Raw genomic sequence first — 17,005 nt, 5'->3', positions numbered from 1 at the left:
TTATTGTTTGCCCGAATAAATCATTGCAATTAAACTGTATTCATTAAAAAAAAAATTAAATTTAGAGTACCCAATTAATTTTTTCCGATTAAGCGGCAGTTCAGCGTGGCCAATCCACCTAGCCTACACTTCTTTGGGTTGTGGGGGCGAAACCCACGCAAACACGGGGAGAATGTGCAAACTCCACACGGACAGTGACCCAGAGCCGGGATCGAAGCTGGGACCTCGGCGCCGTAAGGCAGCAGGGCTAACCCACTGCGCCACAGTGCTGCCCTTAAACTGTATTCATTAGTTCCCTTCTAACATTTCCCTTCATTTCCTCCTCTCACCCCAACCATCTGCTCCACAACACCTAGTATCTGTGAGGTGATTAATTACTGCATCTTCAGTGAAAATCTTGCACTTCAGGGACGATTATAGAAACCTTGTGCTTAGATTGTTGAATTTGGTCCTTTGTGGATTCAGTTGATTGGGAAACAGCCTGAACAGAGTCCAAATGCAGTGACCTCATTGCAGCTCTGCAGTCTATCCCTGGCATTGAGAATGCCAAGAAGTGACTTCTGTTGTCGGCCATGGAGTGAGTGGTCGCACATTTGGTGGCACCAGTTCAGGGTGGAAAAAAACGGTCCTTCCCCACTGCAGGATCTCTTACTTATCTTCAAAATAAGAGTCACGGGTCCGGTTGATTGGAGGTGTTCAGAATACAACTTTATTGCTAAATATTCACTTTCGTACACTTGCATAAAAACTGAATTAAACTTAGAAATGAACTATCAAACAATACATAAAAGGGTCGAACCAATGGCAAAAAAGCATAAAACATAAAAGCATAAAGAAATCACTTTAAACACAAATAGATAGATCATTCAAGAACTCAGGAATACAGGAATTCAAAAACGAAACTTTGCCCACGAGGTCTTACTTTTTAGGGAATTCATATCTGTGGTCTAACCCCTTATTTACTCTCATTAGTTCAAATTCTCAGCTAAGGATTTCTGATTTATTCAAACAACTATCTGTCACTTAGAACATGATTTTTTTTCTAGAAGCATTGGTTATTACTTAAAATTCACTAATGTCCATCAAATTAATTAAATGTCTACTTGCACCTGACACGTATGCCATTCCTACAAAGCTAAGGGGCTGGATTCTCCATTAGCCGACGCCAAAATCGGGAAATGCGATTGGGCGGGAAATAGCTTCCGATGCCAAAATTGCGGCAGGTGCCGATTTGACGCCAAATCGTCATTCTCCGTCATCTTGAAAACAGCGTCAATGTGTTTCACTCCGCATGTACAGTAGTCACCATTTGCATATCATTAGCGGGCCCAACCCGGTATTCCCAGAGCCTCCGCGATTCGCCGCCTCTGATGGACCGAGTTCTTGACGGCGTGGTTCACTTGTGCTTTTAAAAATCGTGAAACCGGTGTGGCGGCTGCTGAGGGAGAGCGAGGGGGTACAGAAGGTGTCCAACATCACCATAGTTTGCTGACATTGTGCTGTTGACAGGAGGGCTTCTGCCAGGGCCGGTGGGGGAGTAGTGGGGGGTGGCCCGGGGGTGGGCTGTGGGGTCAGGGTGGATGGACACAGAACACCATTGCCGCAGCCGGCAAGGCAACCATGCAGCTACACACACCGCCAACAGCCCACTTTGAACCTTGTGTCATGGGTCATATAGGTGTCCCCCAGGGCACCCTTGGGTGCCCTCTGGCCCCAGACGACCCATCAGCTGTATAGGCGCACTCCAGCACAGCCAGTGCCGTCGTTTTGGCTGAGATGAGCATGTGCGGGGAGTGTAATGTGTATGTGCGGCTGCAGTTTGTCAACCTCCCGAGTGTCAATCACTGACCCGGCAAATCCTGCACCGTTTTTCATTGGAATTGATTGTGTTCCACACGGCACCGGCGCTAACCCCTTAATAGTAGCCGAATTGGTGCAGGTGCGGCGCCGATTTTTCTGTTGTGAAAGTCCACGGATTTTCCGTTGACATCAGCACTTAAATCCCCCACCCAAGATGCTTGCATTAACCTTGCTTTTGATACATTTTTATTACTAAATGTTTCTGTTGCTAGGCTAAGATACTTTTAAAACATTACAAGGGACTTTTATGTAACTTTTCCTTCATATATAAAATTCCTTCACAGCAACTCCTATTTTTTTTATCTGAATCACATTGATTATGGGTCACAATGACCTTGTGGATTCTGTCTATGCACTGAATTATAAAATATACTGCATCAATTCTTAAATGTCCCAAATAAATCAATGTAGCAATCAGGAAATCAATGAATCGGTAATCTATCACCCACCTGCTTAGAGGGGGGTTTGCTGGTGAATGGTGCATAAGCATTGAACCATAGAATTGAATCCGTACAGTGCCAAAGGAAGCCATTCGGCCCATCAAGTCTGCATGACCCTCTGAAACAGTACTCCATCTAAGCCCACTTCCCCGCCTATTCCTATACCCTTTAACCAAACCTACACATCCCTGGACATTAAGTAGCAATTTATCATCGCCAATCCACCTAAACTGCACATCTTTCGACTGTGGGAGGAAACGGGAGCACCCGGAAGAAACCCACACAGACACATGGAGAAAGTGCAAACTTCACACAGACAGTCACCCGAGTCCGGAATTGAACCCGGGTCCATGGCGCTGTGAGGCAGCATTGCTAACCACTGTGCCACCGTGCTGCAATTCATAGAATTTACAGTGCAGAAGGAGGCCATTCGGCCCATCGAGTCCGCACCAGCTCCTGCAAAGAGCACCCTACCCAAGGTCAACACCTCCACCCTATCTCCACAAAAGGGCAATTTTGGACGCTAAGGGCAATTTATTATGGCCAATCCACCTAACCTGCATATCTTTGGACTGTGGGAGGAAACCGGAGCACCCGGAGGAAACCCACACACACACTGGGAGGATGTGCAGACTCCGCACAGACAGTGACCCAAGCCGGAATCGAACCTGGGACCCTGGAGCTGTGAAGCAATTGTGCTATCCACAATGCTATCGTGCTGCCTCTCTGATGGGGCCGATTTATGGCTTGCCAGACAAGAAGTGTAACAATTAAGAGGCAGCAGCTTGAGAGGCTCATGCAGAAAGTAAGGAGGCATGGCATAGAGGGAAATTTGGCCGATTGGATCAGTAACTGTCTATCACATCGAAAGCAGAGAGTGGTGGTAGATGGTAAATTTTCATCCTGGAGCCGAGTCGCCAGCGGTGTACCACAGGGATCAGTGCTGGGTCCTCTGCTATTTGTGATTTTTATCAATGACTTGGATGATGGAGTTGAAGGTAGGGTTAGTAAATTTGCTGATGACACTAAGATTGGTGGAGTAGTGGATAATGTGGAGGGCTGTTGCAGGCTGCAAAGTGACATTGATAGGTTGCAGAGCTGGGCTGCATGGTGGCAGATGGAGTTTAACCCTGATAAGTGTGAGGTGATTCATTTTGGTAGGAAAAATTTGAATGCGGATTACATGATTAACAGTAGGGTTCTGAAGAATGTGGAGGAGCAGAGAGACCTCGGAGTTCATGTCCATAGATCTCTGAAAGTTGCCACCCAAGTGGATAGAGCCATGAAGAAAGCCTATAGTGTGTTTGCATTTATTAACAGGGGGATTGAGTTTAAGAGCCGTGAGGTTATGCTGCAACTGTACAAGACCTTGGTTAGACCACATTTGGAGTATTGTGTGCAGTTCTGGTCACCTCATTATAGGAAGGATGTGGAAGCATTGGAAAGGGTGCAAAGGAGATTTACCAGGATGCTGCCTGGATTGGAGGGTAGGTCTTATAAGGAAAGGTTAAGGGAGCTAGGGCTTTTCACATTTGAGCGAAGGAGGATGAGAGGTGACTTAATTGAGGTGTACAAGATGATGAGAGGGATAGATAGAGTGGACGTTCAGCGACTTTTTCCTCGGGTGGATGTAGCTGTTACAAGGGGGCATAACTATAAGGTTCGCGGTGGAAGATATAGGAGGGATGTCAGAGGTAGGTTCTTTACTCAGAGTGGTTGGGGCGTGGAACGCACCCCCAGCTATGGTAGTGGAGTTGGACACTTTAGGAATTTTCAAGCGGTTATTGGATAAGCATATGGAGTGCACTAGAGTGATTGGGAATAGGTTGATTTGATCTTAGTTTCAGACTAGTTCGGCACAACATCGTGGGCCGAAGGGCCGGTACTGTGCTGTACAGTTCTATGTTCTATATGTTCTACACTTCCCTGGACACTAAGTAGCAATTTATCATCGCCAATCCACCTAAACTGCACATCTTTCAACTGTGGGAGGAAACGGGAGCACCCGGAAGAAACCCACACAGACACACGGAGAAAGTGCAAACTTCACACAGACCTGTACCCTGTCCGGAATTGAACCCGGGTCCATGGCGCTGTAAGGCAGCATTGCTAACCACTGTGCCACCGTGCTGCAATTCTCCTCTGGTGGGGTCGATTTATGGCTCGCCAGACAAGAAGTGTAACAATTAAGGGGCAGCAGCTTGACCGCAGGAATATTCGAGGTGCAGCACAAAAAGATGGCGGAAGGTGCTGGGGCATCGTTGCCTGCCCAGTGGTCTACGGAGCAGCTTGTGAACTTTTTGAACAAGTTCCAGCAGCAAAGGAAGGAGGCCTCAAAGTTCCTGGCTAAGGTGGTGCATCCCCTTAGGGCGGCTATCGAGAGATGGAACAGAGGCTGGCACTCCAGGGGGCACAGGAGTCGATGGGGAGCATGAGGACCGACTGGCCTCGCTGGAAATGGAGATGGTGCTAGTGGCGGATGGCCACAAGAGGTTGAGGGAGAAGGTGGAGGACCTCGACAATCGCTCCAGGAGGCAGAACCTCTGGATTGTGCGGTTGCCTGAGGGGGTTGAAGGAGTGCAGGCCACTAAATATGTGGTAAATATGCTGGAGAAGCCGATGGGGAAGGGTGCCTTTGACTATGTCCTCGAGGTGGATCGGGCACACGAGTGCTGAGGAGGAGGCCGAAGATGGAGGAGCCGCCGAGGGTGATGGTGGTGATAGGGCATTGTTTCCTCGATAAAGAGAAAATCATGAGATGGGCGAGGCAGACGATGAAGAGTACCTGGGAGGGGAGCGAGTTGCGGATACACCAGGACCTGGGTGTGGAGTTGACCAAGCGGCAGGCTGGCTATAACCAGATGAAGGCTGCTCTCTACAAAGAGGGGGTGATGATTGGGGTGCTGTACTCTGCTCATCTATAGGTCACGCCCCACAATCGGGAGTTTTATTTCGATATACCGGGGGAGGCAAGTGAGTTTATGAAAGATCATGGACTGGAAGGAGTGTGAAGACTCTGAACTGTGGAGATGTTAAATGTGGGGAATGGGGGCTCACAGGATGGGTGGATTGATGAATTTAAGGAGAATGGGAGTGGGGAGAGTGAGTGTGCTTTTTTTAATGTTTGGGATTCGGGGTGTAGGGGTTGAAGGGCGGATTTGGGGAAGGGAGGTAGACGGAAGTCTTGGAAGGGGGCCACCATGCTCGTTGTTTGCCTAGGTAATAGGTGAGAAATGGGGGTCAACAGGAGTTGGGGGCGGGGGGATGGTTGTTTTTCTTGTTTGGTTATGTGCGGGGGATGTGTTGCAGATGTGGGAAATGTTGCTGGGCCCAGTTGGTTAAGGAGGGATGACGGCGGACATCTTGGGGTTGGCCCAGGAGCTGTAAGTGGGAGAAGCAGAGAGCATTGTGGGGAACTGTGAGTGATGTAAAAATCTTACCTCGGGATTCTGGAACTTTCACTTCTGGGGAAAGTGTGTGATTCTCTTGATTCCCTGAAACTGGCACGGGTTCAGACTCTGATTTGATTGGCTAACAGGGTAGCTGAGCTAAATTTGAAAATCCATTTATATTACTGGTCATAAAATGCTTTGAGACTAAGGTAATAAGGAGAAATTTTAAAAATGTAAATTTTAAAAATGTAAAAACCAAATTCAAAACTAATTAATTAAAATATAGATGGAGAATCAGGTGATGTGTTGTTCCTGCATGATGCGGGAGCTGGTGGACCCCATTGTGGTTCCCAGTGAACGGGGGTTGGATTCTCCGCTTGCCGACGCCGAAATCGCGTTCGGCGAATGGCCGGAGAATCCAAGCTTCTGACCAAATCGGGGGGGGGGGGGGCGCTGCTTTCGCGATGCTCCACCCCCCCTCCATGTGTCTGTGTGGGTTTCTTCCTGGTGCTCCCATTTCCTCCCACAGTCGAAAGATGTGCAGTTTAAGTGGATTGGCGATGATAAATTGCTACTTAGCCAGTGGCGTTGGGGCATAGCCCCAGAATCGGTGAATCCAGCCCTATATCTGTAGTAAGTGTTGGTTGCCTGAGGAACTCTGGCTCAGAGTACACTGCCACCAGGTATCGACGGCCTCAGGACATTGCCTGTGGCCCGCCCCCCGATGCTCCGCCCCCAGCATGGCGGCTGCGGACTCAGTCCAGTACCCCCATAGTCGGGGTAGGGCAAACCTGCGGGCGGGGGGGACATTATTCGGGGCTGGGGCACTGTGGTGGGGTGGTCCGGGCCGTGCAAGCCGGCCAAAGAGGGGCACTATTTTGCGGGCCGGGTCCTCAGGCTGCGTCCACCGTGCAGAACGACACAGCCGCTGCAGGACACCGCCGTGCACATGCGTGGCCACTGACCCGGCAATTCTCCGGGGCATATCGGCAGCTAGAGCCGGGTGCTCTATACTGCCGACCTGCTAGTCCCCAGCAAAACAAGGAGTCGGTGGCCGTTTTGCGACAGTTTTTCTGGCGTAAAATGCCGCCGTTCCCACGCTGGCGTTGGGGCATAGCCCCAGAATTGGTGAATCGGTAGTAAGTGTTGGTTGCCTGAGCAATTCTGGCTCAGAGTTGATGAGTTGGATTCTGAGCTTCGGATGCTACAACACATCAGAGAGGGGGAGAGTTACCCGGACACTGTGTTCCAGGAGGCAGTCACGCCCCTTAGATTAAATACCTTGGGTTGGATTCTCCGTTACTGAGGCTAAGTGCCGACGCCAATGGAGGATCCGTAGTGTTTCACGACGGGAAAATCAGACCGAACACTTCACCGATTCGGGTACCGGTAAGGGGCAAGCACTTGCGTCGCGTGAAACACCCGTGGACCGCGTGGAAAACGGCCGGAAATTCGCCATGTCCCGGGCCGTGCATACGCAGGGCTGACAAGCTACAGCCGCCAACGCCTACACCCCACCGGTCATGCCGGAAAACATGCGCCGACCGTGCTGGACCACGTACCCACCCACTCTGACCCACAGCCCACCTCATGGCCACCATTCCCCCCATCCCAATAGAAGCCCCCAAGCCAGCGGCATGGATCCCGGCAGTGTGTGGCGGCGCTGGACACTGTCCGCAGCCGGCACGCCTGGCTCACGACCACTGGGACCACACATGGCCCATGTCGTTGGGAAGTCGGCCCATCGGAGGTGGAGCATCGCGGGTGGGCCGGCTGATGACGCGCCAACAGCATTGCGACTGTGTGTTCCGTTGATACCAAATTGGAGGGGGCGGAGCATCACCAACTGCCGTCAAATCGACGCCTCCCTTGATTTCGGCGTCGGGAGCCATTCTTCGCCCAATCGGCATTCACAATTTTGCCGTCGGGCTACAGGGAATTCCTCGACTTGAATTCGGCCAGTGGTCAGGGACAGGAGGGTGTGACTATGAGTGAGGCAGGTAGAGGGATCCTGGAGGAAGGGTTGCCGGAGCCTCAGCTCCTGAACTTGTCCAGCTGGTTCGAGTTTCTTGCTCCCGATGTGGACGGGAACGGGGACTCCAGGGAGGATGAGCAAACTGGGGGAGAGAAAAGAAATGTAGCCCTATTTGGAGATAGCATAGTTAGGGGCAATGTTCTCTGCGACCAGGATCGAGAATCCCGAAGGTTGTGTGGCCGGCCTGGTGCTCGGGTTCAAGATATCTCATCTGGGCTGCAGAGGAACTTGGAGTGGAAGGGTAAAGATCGAGTGGTAGTGGTCCACGTGGGTACCAATGACACGGTAGAACAAGGACAGCGGTTCTGCTAAGGGGTGTTGCTCTTTTATCTTTATTAGAGTCCCCAAGTTCAAATCGTCCTTCTTGGCAGGGTCACTCAGCAGCTCGAATCCACCCTTGACAATTAACTGCCTAAGTCGCTGCACCAACCAAGTAAGTCTCCAGCCAATGCTCGCTATGAGATAGGCGCTCCTAGCTACTAGTCCGTACCAGCTTTGAAGCCTGCAGATTCAGAACCCGAACGAAAGGCCATTTGTTCCCCTGACCTGGTGGGCCTGTCCAAAGCTATGTATAGGCCTATAGCGTTAGAGATAGTCTAGTAAGTAGAGTTTATGCATGAGTAGTGATTGACTGTATAATAAATGTGTTTTGATTTGAAACTTACTAACTGGTGTATTGAGTTATTGATCAGTACTTGAACTTGAACCTCGTGGCGGCATCATAAAGATACCTGGCGACTCTCGAGCAAAGGTTATAGAAACAGAGCAAATTCAGTAAAGATACAACGGGCAACATTTAAGAGCCAACCAAAAGTTAGTGACATTTAGTGGCGAACTCTGACGGGACCTGACTAAGAAGTGGTCTAACCACTCTGGGAGAACCCAAAATTTGAATTGAGAATCCAATTGGGAACAGTCACAAGTGTTCAAGCAGTTCTGATCAATCCTCATAATTCGGAAGCGTGTTAATGCATGCGTAACTAACAGGGCTATAAGGTAAAACTGATAGATTTATGTTGCGAAAACTGTCGGGAGTTTGTATTCCGGAAAGTAGCGAACGCCGTACCCATGGTTACAGCACCGCCTTAGTACCCCTCGCTCCAAATTTTAAAAGAGCATTCAGATAGGAAAATGGCAATGAAGGCAATGGAACGCCTCTTGAACCCCCAAGAATTTGTGGTCGCAGCGACCAGCAGCAGAGTAGGACAGTGTCCCGTTTGGGAAGAAGAGATCAGGAAATATCTCAAAGGGAAAGGATGGCCCCTTTGGAGTGAATTCTGTGATAATGAGGAAACAGGTCCCAGGAGTATAGGATATACTTGGTGGGAGAACCTGAGCGAAATCCATAAGAAAACCTTAGGGAAAGCTCGCAAGCCGATGGCAATCGTGTCCTGTCTGGCACAATTGCGAGGCACAGAGGAGGTCGTTCGGACGCTCCGCAAAGAGATAGAAGAGAGACATCGAATGAGCAAGATCAATGTTAGTGAGATCGAGAGAGAGAACGTAGAGTTAAGAAGGAAGTTGGCAGCAAAGGACAGAGAGGTGGATGATGCCAAGAGGGCACACCAGTCTTGTCTAGCGCATCTGAGCAGCTTCCAAACCCAATATGAAAAGGCTTATCAGGACACGCAACGTGCAGTCCTGGTAAGAGAAGAGACAGAGAAACAGGTAGAGGCATTGCAAAGGCAGTGCAGCGATTTAAAAGCAGCGTTAAGAGCATTCCATGTTGCCACCACGGAGCACAGACAAAGCTCAGTGGATCATTTGAAATGCCGGAAGCAGATCGCGGAACTGCAGTCTTTGCTTTCAGTGCAAAATGGGTTTCAGAGCACCTTTGGATCCCAATTAGATGAAGAAGACGGCCCTAATTGGCAAGAATTAAACGAAACTGCGCATAGATATGTTCAAGGAACATGTGCGCAAGGAAAGCCCCAAAAGAGGAAAGCACCCCAATCCCCCACAGAACAGATAGATCAGGCACCCATGAATCCAGTAACCACCCACTGCACAGTCACATCGAAAGGAGACGCGGAATTCCTTTACACCACCCCCATAACCGTGACCCAATTACTGGACGCGTGCGAAGAAATCACACTGTTCCTCCCCACCTCAGACCCCCACCACTTCTTTGCTAGAGTGAAGCAGCAGGCGACCATGTACGGCCTGGATGAGCGTGAGCAAGTGAAGCTCACAGTTTTGAGTTTAGACCCTTCAGTCGTAGCAGCCCTTCCTGACCCACAGAATGTAGGATGAGGCACCCTTGCAGAGATGCACACAGCGATCCTAGACGCGATCGGCTATAACAGAGGTGACCCAGTAGAAGGCCTGAATAAGTGCAGGCAGAAGAAGACAGAACACCCCACAGTGTTTGCTGGACGCCTGTGGATCCATTTTACAGCCGTTTTCGGCAATTTAGACCGCGCCCATTTGTCCCAAGACTATATGGCCAAATCTGGCACCCTTATCTCCCATGCCACAGAGGCAGGACATAAAGCTTGTACTAACTACGACCCCTCGGAAAAACGCACAACGAAAAGTGGGTTTTTTTTAAATTGTCCCGCCCCTGGGAGCAATCTGTCCACAACAAACCCGCAATTAGGAAACGCGAAGAGCAGCAGGCAGAGGCAGATATCCACGCAGTTAAAGCACACCAGAACCCCGCATGGGTGAACGAAGGCAGGAACAGCCCCCCACAGAAACCACAGGAGTGTTACAACTGTGGACAATTAGGTCACTATGCACGAGAGTGCAATGCCCCACAAAAGCCACAGAGAGCCCAGCAGGCAGGCACTCTGAATAAGAACAGGACACAGCCCATACATAGTGTGAGCACCCGTTCAGACCAGACAGACATGAACGGAACAGACTGACGGTGTTCGGGCTTCCCCACCTGGGTCTGCGACACCCTTTGGGATAGGTCCAGCCGACCAGTCGTTGCAGCGAAAATACGGGGACAGCCCATCAGATTTCCCTGGGACACAGGAGGGTCCCGCACCACAATTAATTCCTCCACCATGTTCCAAAAAGACACGTGGCCCACTACAGCCACAATCACCCTCAGCGGCTTCACAGGCCACTCACAACAGGGACACATCACAGCCCCTGTACCCATTCAAATTGGCAATGTTACAACAAGAGACCCCATAGTTTTGGTCGATCTGCCCCACACAGCAGAACACATTTTGGGCATTGATTTCATGAACTCCCACAACCTGTCTTTTGACCCAGTAAATCAATGTGTCTGGAAAATGACAAAGTCAGCAAGAGCCCCCGCAACGCTCACAGTAGGTGAGTACGCAAACAAGATTAGCGCAGTCGGCGAATTTTGGTTTGACCCGACCACGATTAGCACAGACAAACAGGTTAGGGCAGTTCTCCAAAAGAACAGGACCGCATTTACAAGTCATAAACATGACTGTGGCAGGATGGCTGGTTCGGTTCAAATAACAGGACCTGACCCTAGACCTCAGAAGCAGTACGGATTTCCCCAAGAGGCAGAGGGAGAAATCTCAAAGGTTATTGACAGCTTATTAGAACAAGGCGTATTTAGATCAGTAGCCTCTACTAATCATGCCCCGATTTGGCTAGTGAGAAAGCCCGATGGATCATGGCGACTGACCATTGATTACCGGGAACTCAACAAAGTCACCCCAGCAGCAGCCCCCACGGTAGGCACAAGTCCCGAGACCATGCTCAAACAGGGACTCAACTCACGATATTTTATGGTTTTGGACATCAGTAACGGATTCTGGTCCATTCCATTAGCAAAAGCGTGCCAGTACAAATTTGCCTTCACTTTTAAAGGTCAGCAGTACACGTGGACATTCCTTCCACAAGGATTCCACAACTCCCCCTCCATTTTCCACCGACAGCTGGCAAATGGTTTCTCAAAATTCTCTCGCCCCGAATGTCTGGTCCAGTATGTGGACGACCTATTACTGCAGACAGACACCAAGGCAGAGCACATCGAGCTTCTGTCCGAACTCCTGGAACTCCTCCAGCAAATTGGATGCAAAGTAAACCCCCAAAAAGCCCAAATTTTGGAAAACAAAGTGGTATATTTGGGAACGATTATCACGCATGGTAAACGTGAGATCAAGCATAAAAGAATTGACTCGATTGTCAAATTGCCCCTTCCCCAGAATGTTTCAGCCCTCCGGTCGTTTTTAGGACTGGTTGGCTACTGCCGAAACCATATTGACGGCTTCGCCACCAAAGCAGCGCCCCTCTCAGACCTCCTAAAGAAAGGAGCCCCTTGGGAATGTCTTCCGCAGCACACGGTTCACAAGAATGGTCCCTGGAATGAACAGCTTGTCGTATGAGAAATGGTTGAGGACTCTGGGTCTCTACTCGTTGGAGTTTAGAAGGATGAATGGGGGATCTTATGAAACTTACAAGATCAGTGTGGCCTGGATATAGTGGACATGGAGAGGATGTTTCCACTTGTAGGAAAAACTACCTCAGATTAAAGGGACGAACCTTTAAAACAGGGATGAGGAGGATTTACATCAGGGTGATGGATCTGTGGAAGTCTTTGCTGCAGAAGGCTGTGGAGGCTAAATTATTGAGTGTCTTTAAGACAGAGAACATAGGTTTTTGATTAATAAAGGATCAGGGGTTATGGGGAGAAGGCAGCAGAATGGGGATGAGAAAAATATCAGCCATGATTGAATGGCGGAGCAGACCCGATGGGCCGAGTGGCCTAATTCTGCTCCCATGTCTTATGGCCTTATGGCCCAGAGGAGTGTGGGGCATGGACAAGGGGAGCTGGATAAAGAAGTCATATGGCTGGCCGGCAAGGAAGGGGGGGTGGGGAGCCCCCAACCCGATTGATTACGTGGAATGTGCGGGGACGGAACGGGCCAGTTAAACGGTCACATGTTTTCGCGCACTCAGTGTTTGAAGGAGGACGTTGTGTTGCTTCGGAGACTCAGCTAAAGCTGGGGGATCAGGCGAGGCTGAGTAATGGGTGGTGGCGCAAGTAGTCCACTGGAGGTTGGCTATGAAGACGAGGTGGAGGCTGATGGTGCTGGTCAACAAGAGAGTGGCCTTGGAGGTCGGCAATATCGTAGCACATCCGGGGGGGCACGTATGTGATGGTTAACGGGAAGTTGGAGAGGATGCCTGTGGTGTTAATGAATGTTTATGCCTCACACAGGGATGGCCGTGGGTTTTGTGAGGCGGATTTTAGGGAAGATTCCTGTCCTGGACAGTCATCGGCTGTTTATGGGCAGAGATTTCAATGCAGTTCTGGAACTTAGGTTAGACCAGTCATGTGCTAGGTCCCTGAAGGTCTCTGCCATGGTGAAAGAGTTGGTGCAGACTTCTGGTGGCGGCCATGGAGGAGTAGGTCGCACATTTGATAGCTCCCACTTGTGACAGAATCTTTGGACCTATTCTCCCGTTTTCCCCCCGAATTTTACTGGATATATCGGTGGAGAGTGAGACGGTGAGGAGAAATCCCCCCCTAGTATATGGAGAATTGGACTAGAAGTTGCCGTGTTAGAAGACAAAGTTCAACAAGAAAAACGCGGGTAGTACCGGCAATGCGGGAAAATATGGCGGAGAAGCAGGCCCGCGGGAGACGGCACTGTGGTTGACGGAACAGTTGGTGAGGTTTTTTGAAGAATGTTTCGCCAAGCTTGAGAAAGACACGCTGGACCTGATGAAGGCATCGATTGATCAGGTGGTGCAGTGTCAAGAAACCCACGGGCGTGCGATTCAGGAGGTGGAGAAAAAGGTGTCCGAGCACGAGGAATGTATAAGCGTGCTGGAGGCCAAGGTGGAGATGATGAATGACCGCCAGAAAAGAATACTGGAGAAGCTGGAGGACTTGGAGAACAGGTCCAGGAGACAGAACTTGAGAATCGTCGGCCTCCCTGAGGGCAGTGAGGAATCGGACACGAGGGCTTATGTGGCAAGTATGTTGTAAAAGTTGATGGGGGCCGAGGCCTTGCGAAGAAGCCCCGAGCGAACGAGCGCCGAGGGCGATGGTGGTACGAATGCACCGGTTCCTGGACAAGGAACATATTCTGGATCAGCCAAGAAGGAACTGAGCAGCAGGTGGGAGAACTGTGAGTTGCGCATATATCAAGACCTGGGCGCGGATTTGGCCAAGAGGCGAGCTGGATTTAATCGGGCAAAATCGTCCCTCTTTAAGAAGGGGGTGAAGTTCGGGATGCTGTATCCCGCCCGTCTGTGGGTCACGTTTGAGGAACGGGAATTTTACTTGGAAACACCAGACAATGCATTGGCTTTCATCAAGGACAAAAGACTAGATGTGAACTAAAGACACTGAAACTTGGGGGAATACATTGCAGTGGCGATTTGGTGAAAATCACTTTTACGCTGTTTTGAATAAGTATTGTCTTGTATAATAAGTTACTAAAGTTCACTTTGTTTCATGGGGAGCTGGGTGGAGGGGATTTTTTCCACTGTTTGTTTACTAGGAAATGTGATGTTTTGGATATATATGTCCAAGCAGGGGAGGAGGGAGAACAATGGGGAGATAGCATGTTTGGTGCCATGGGCGGGAGCTATCAGGTCAGCTAGGTCAGCTGATTCACGGACGCACAGTGGGGGGCGAGCAGGTGATAAGCTTGATATGGGGAGTTGGGTTTCTGATGCTGTTACTGGGGGGGGGAGCTACTTTGCTGACGGGGGAGGAACTGTTACTAGGGGATAAATGGGAGGTCGAGGATGGCTCGAGGAGGCGGGAGACGCGAGCTGGAGGCTGGCCTAAAAAGGGTGATGGCTAGTCGGCAGGGGAGGGGGCTGGGAAATCCCCCGACCAGGCTGATTACTTGGAACGTGAGAGGGCTAAATGAGCCGGTGAAGAAGGCTCATGTGTTTGCACATTTGATGAGGGGCTGAAGGCGGTCATGGCATTGTTACAAGAGACACACTTAAAGGTTACAGATCAGACTAGATTGAGGAAGGGGTGGGTTGGCCAGGTATTCCACTCAGGGCTGGATTCGAAGACCAGGGGGGTTCCGATCCTGATTAACAAACAGGTGGCATTTGAGGCAGGGAGAATTGTGTCAGACACGGGGTGCAGGTACATAATCATGAGTGGGAAGCTGGAGGGGATGTGGGTGGCACTCGTGAACGTATATGCTCCAAACTGGGATGATGTGGAATTTATGAAGCGGGTTTTAGGTAAGATCCCAGACCTAGAGTCACATAACTTGATCATGGGGGGAGATTTCAACACAGTCATTGATCCAGAATTGGCCTGGTCAAAACGCAGGACAGGGAGGGTGCCAGCCGCGGCAAAGGAATTGAAGGGGTTTATGGATCAGATGGGGGGAGTAGTCCCATGGAGGTTTGCACGGCCAAGAGTGAAGGAATTTTCTTTCTTCTCCCATGTCCACAAGGTATACTCTCGGATCGACTTTTTTGTTCTGAGCAGGGCTCTACTACCGGGGGTGGTGGATAACGAGTACTCGGCAATCGCAGTGTCGGATCATGCCCCACATGGGGTGGATCTACACATTATTATGGAGAGAGGACAATGCCCGCTATGGAGGCTGGATGTGGGGTTATTAGCAGATGAAGTGGTCTGTGGGCGGGTGAACAAGTCCATCCAGAACTACCTGGAATTAATACGGGGGAGGTCTCTACAGCAACGGTGTGGGAATCTTTGAAGGCAGTGATCAGAGGGGAATTAATCTTGATACGGGCCCATAGAGAAAAGGTGGAACGAGCTGAGAGGGATAGGTTAGTTGGGGAAATACTTCAGGTGGACAGGAGAAATTCGGAAGCCCCTGACGCGGGCCTATTGAGGGAGCGGCGGAGGTTACAGGCAGAGTCGGGGCTGTTGTCTACAGGGAAGGTGGTGGGAAAGGCAAGGGGAGCAGTCTATGAGTCTGGGGAAAAGGCTAGTAGAATGTTAGCGCACCAGCTCAGAAAAAGGGAGGTGGCCAAGGAAGTAGGGAGAGTAAAGAATAGAGGTGGGAACACGGTCCTGGACCCAGCGGGAGTGATTGAGGTGTTTAAGGACTTTTACAGTAAATTATACGAGTTGGAACCCCCGGCTGGTGTGGAGGGCATGTGGCAGTTCTTGTGTCAGTTGAGGTTTCCGAGGCTGGAGGAGGAACTGGTGGAAGGGCTGGGAGCTCCAATTGAAATTGAGGAAATAATGGAGGAGTTGGAGGGCATGCAGTCAGGCAAGGCCCTGGGGCCGGAAGGCTACCTGGCGGAATTCTATAAGAGGTTTTCGGAGATATTGAGCCCACTGCTGGTGAGGGCATTTAATGAAGCAAGAGAGAAGGGAGTCCTCCCCCCAACAATGTCACAGGCCTCGATTTCATTGATTTTGAAACGGGAGAAGGATCCGGAGCAATGCGGGTCATATGGGCCAATCTCCCTACTGAATGTGGACGCCAAACTGCTGGCTAAGATATTGGCCACAAGGATAGAGGATTGTGTCCCGGGGGTAATAGGGGGCGACCAGACGGGATTTGTAAAAGGCAGACAACTCACGGCCAATGTTAGAAGGCTCTTAAATGTTATTATGATGCCCTCAGAGGGAGGGGAGATGGAGGTGTGGTCACGTTGGATGCGGAGAAGGCTTTTGATGGGTGGAGTGGAACTGCCTGTGGGAGGTGCTAGGAAGGTTTGGGTTCAGTGAGGGCTTTATTGACTGGGTTTGTTTGCTCTATCAGGCACCGGTAACAATTGTGTGCACGAACCGGTTGAGGTTGGGTTATTTTAAACTACACCGAGGGACGAGACAAGGGTGTCTCCTCTCCCCGTTACTGTTTGCTCTGGCCATAGAGCCACTGGCCATGGCATTAAGAGCTTCGAGGGGTTCAGGGGGGGGAGGGGGGGGCACCGGGTCTCGCTTTACGCAGATGACTTGCTCTTGTATATCTCAGACTCGTTAGCGGGGATGGGGGAAATTATGCGGATCTTCGGGGATTTTGGCAGGTTTTCAGGGTATAAATTGAACATGGGGAAAAGCGAGATGTTTGCGATCCAGGCGAGAGGGCAGGAGAAGAGAGTGGGAGAGCTGCCGTTTAGAATGGTAGGAAGGAGCTTTCGATATCTGGGAATCCAGGTGGCCCAGGAATGGGAGGCACTGCGCAAGTTAAACCTACCCTGGCTCATAGAACAAATGAAAGAGGACTTTAAGAGATGGGACGTGCTCCCGCTATCACTGGCAGGGAGGGTACAGACCGTGGAAATGACAGTTCTCCCCAGATTCCTCTTTGTCATTCAGTGCCTCCCCATCTTCATCCCGAGGGCCTTTTTTAAACGAGTGAATAAGGTGATTT

At 50.4% G+C, this 17,005-nt stretch overlaps 1 protein-coding gene across 2 annotated transcripts in view; it reads left to right on the top strand.

Moving 5' to 3' along the window:
• Positions 1 to 17,005, top strand: part of kmo (kynurenine 3-monooxygenase) — a 135,873-nt gene that overhangs the window by 36,682 nt on the left and 82,186 nt on the right. The gene's annotated exons all lie outside the window — the stretch shown is intronic.

This window comes from Scyliorhinus torazame, chromosome 1, assembly GCF_047496885.1.
Source record: "Scyliorhinus torazame isolate Kashiwa2021f chromosome 1, sScyTor2.1, whole genome shotgun sequence".
Classification (NCBI taxonomy): domain Eukaryota; kingdom Metazoa; phylum Chordata; class Chondrichthyes; order Carcharhiniformes; family Scyliorhinidae; genus Scyliorhinus; species Scyliorhinus torazame.
This window is presented reverse-complemented; position numbering and strand designations above follow the sequence as displayed.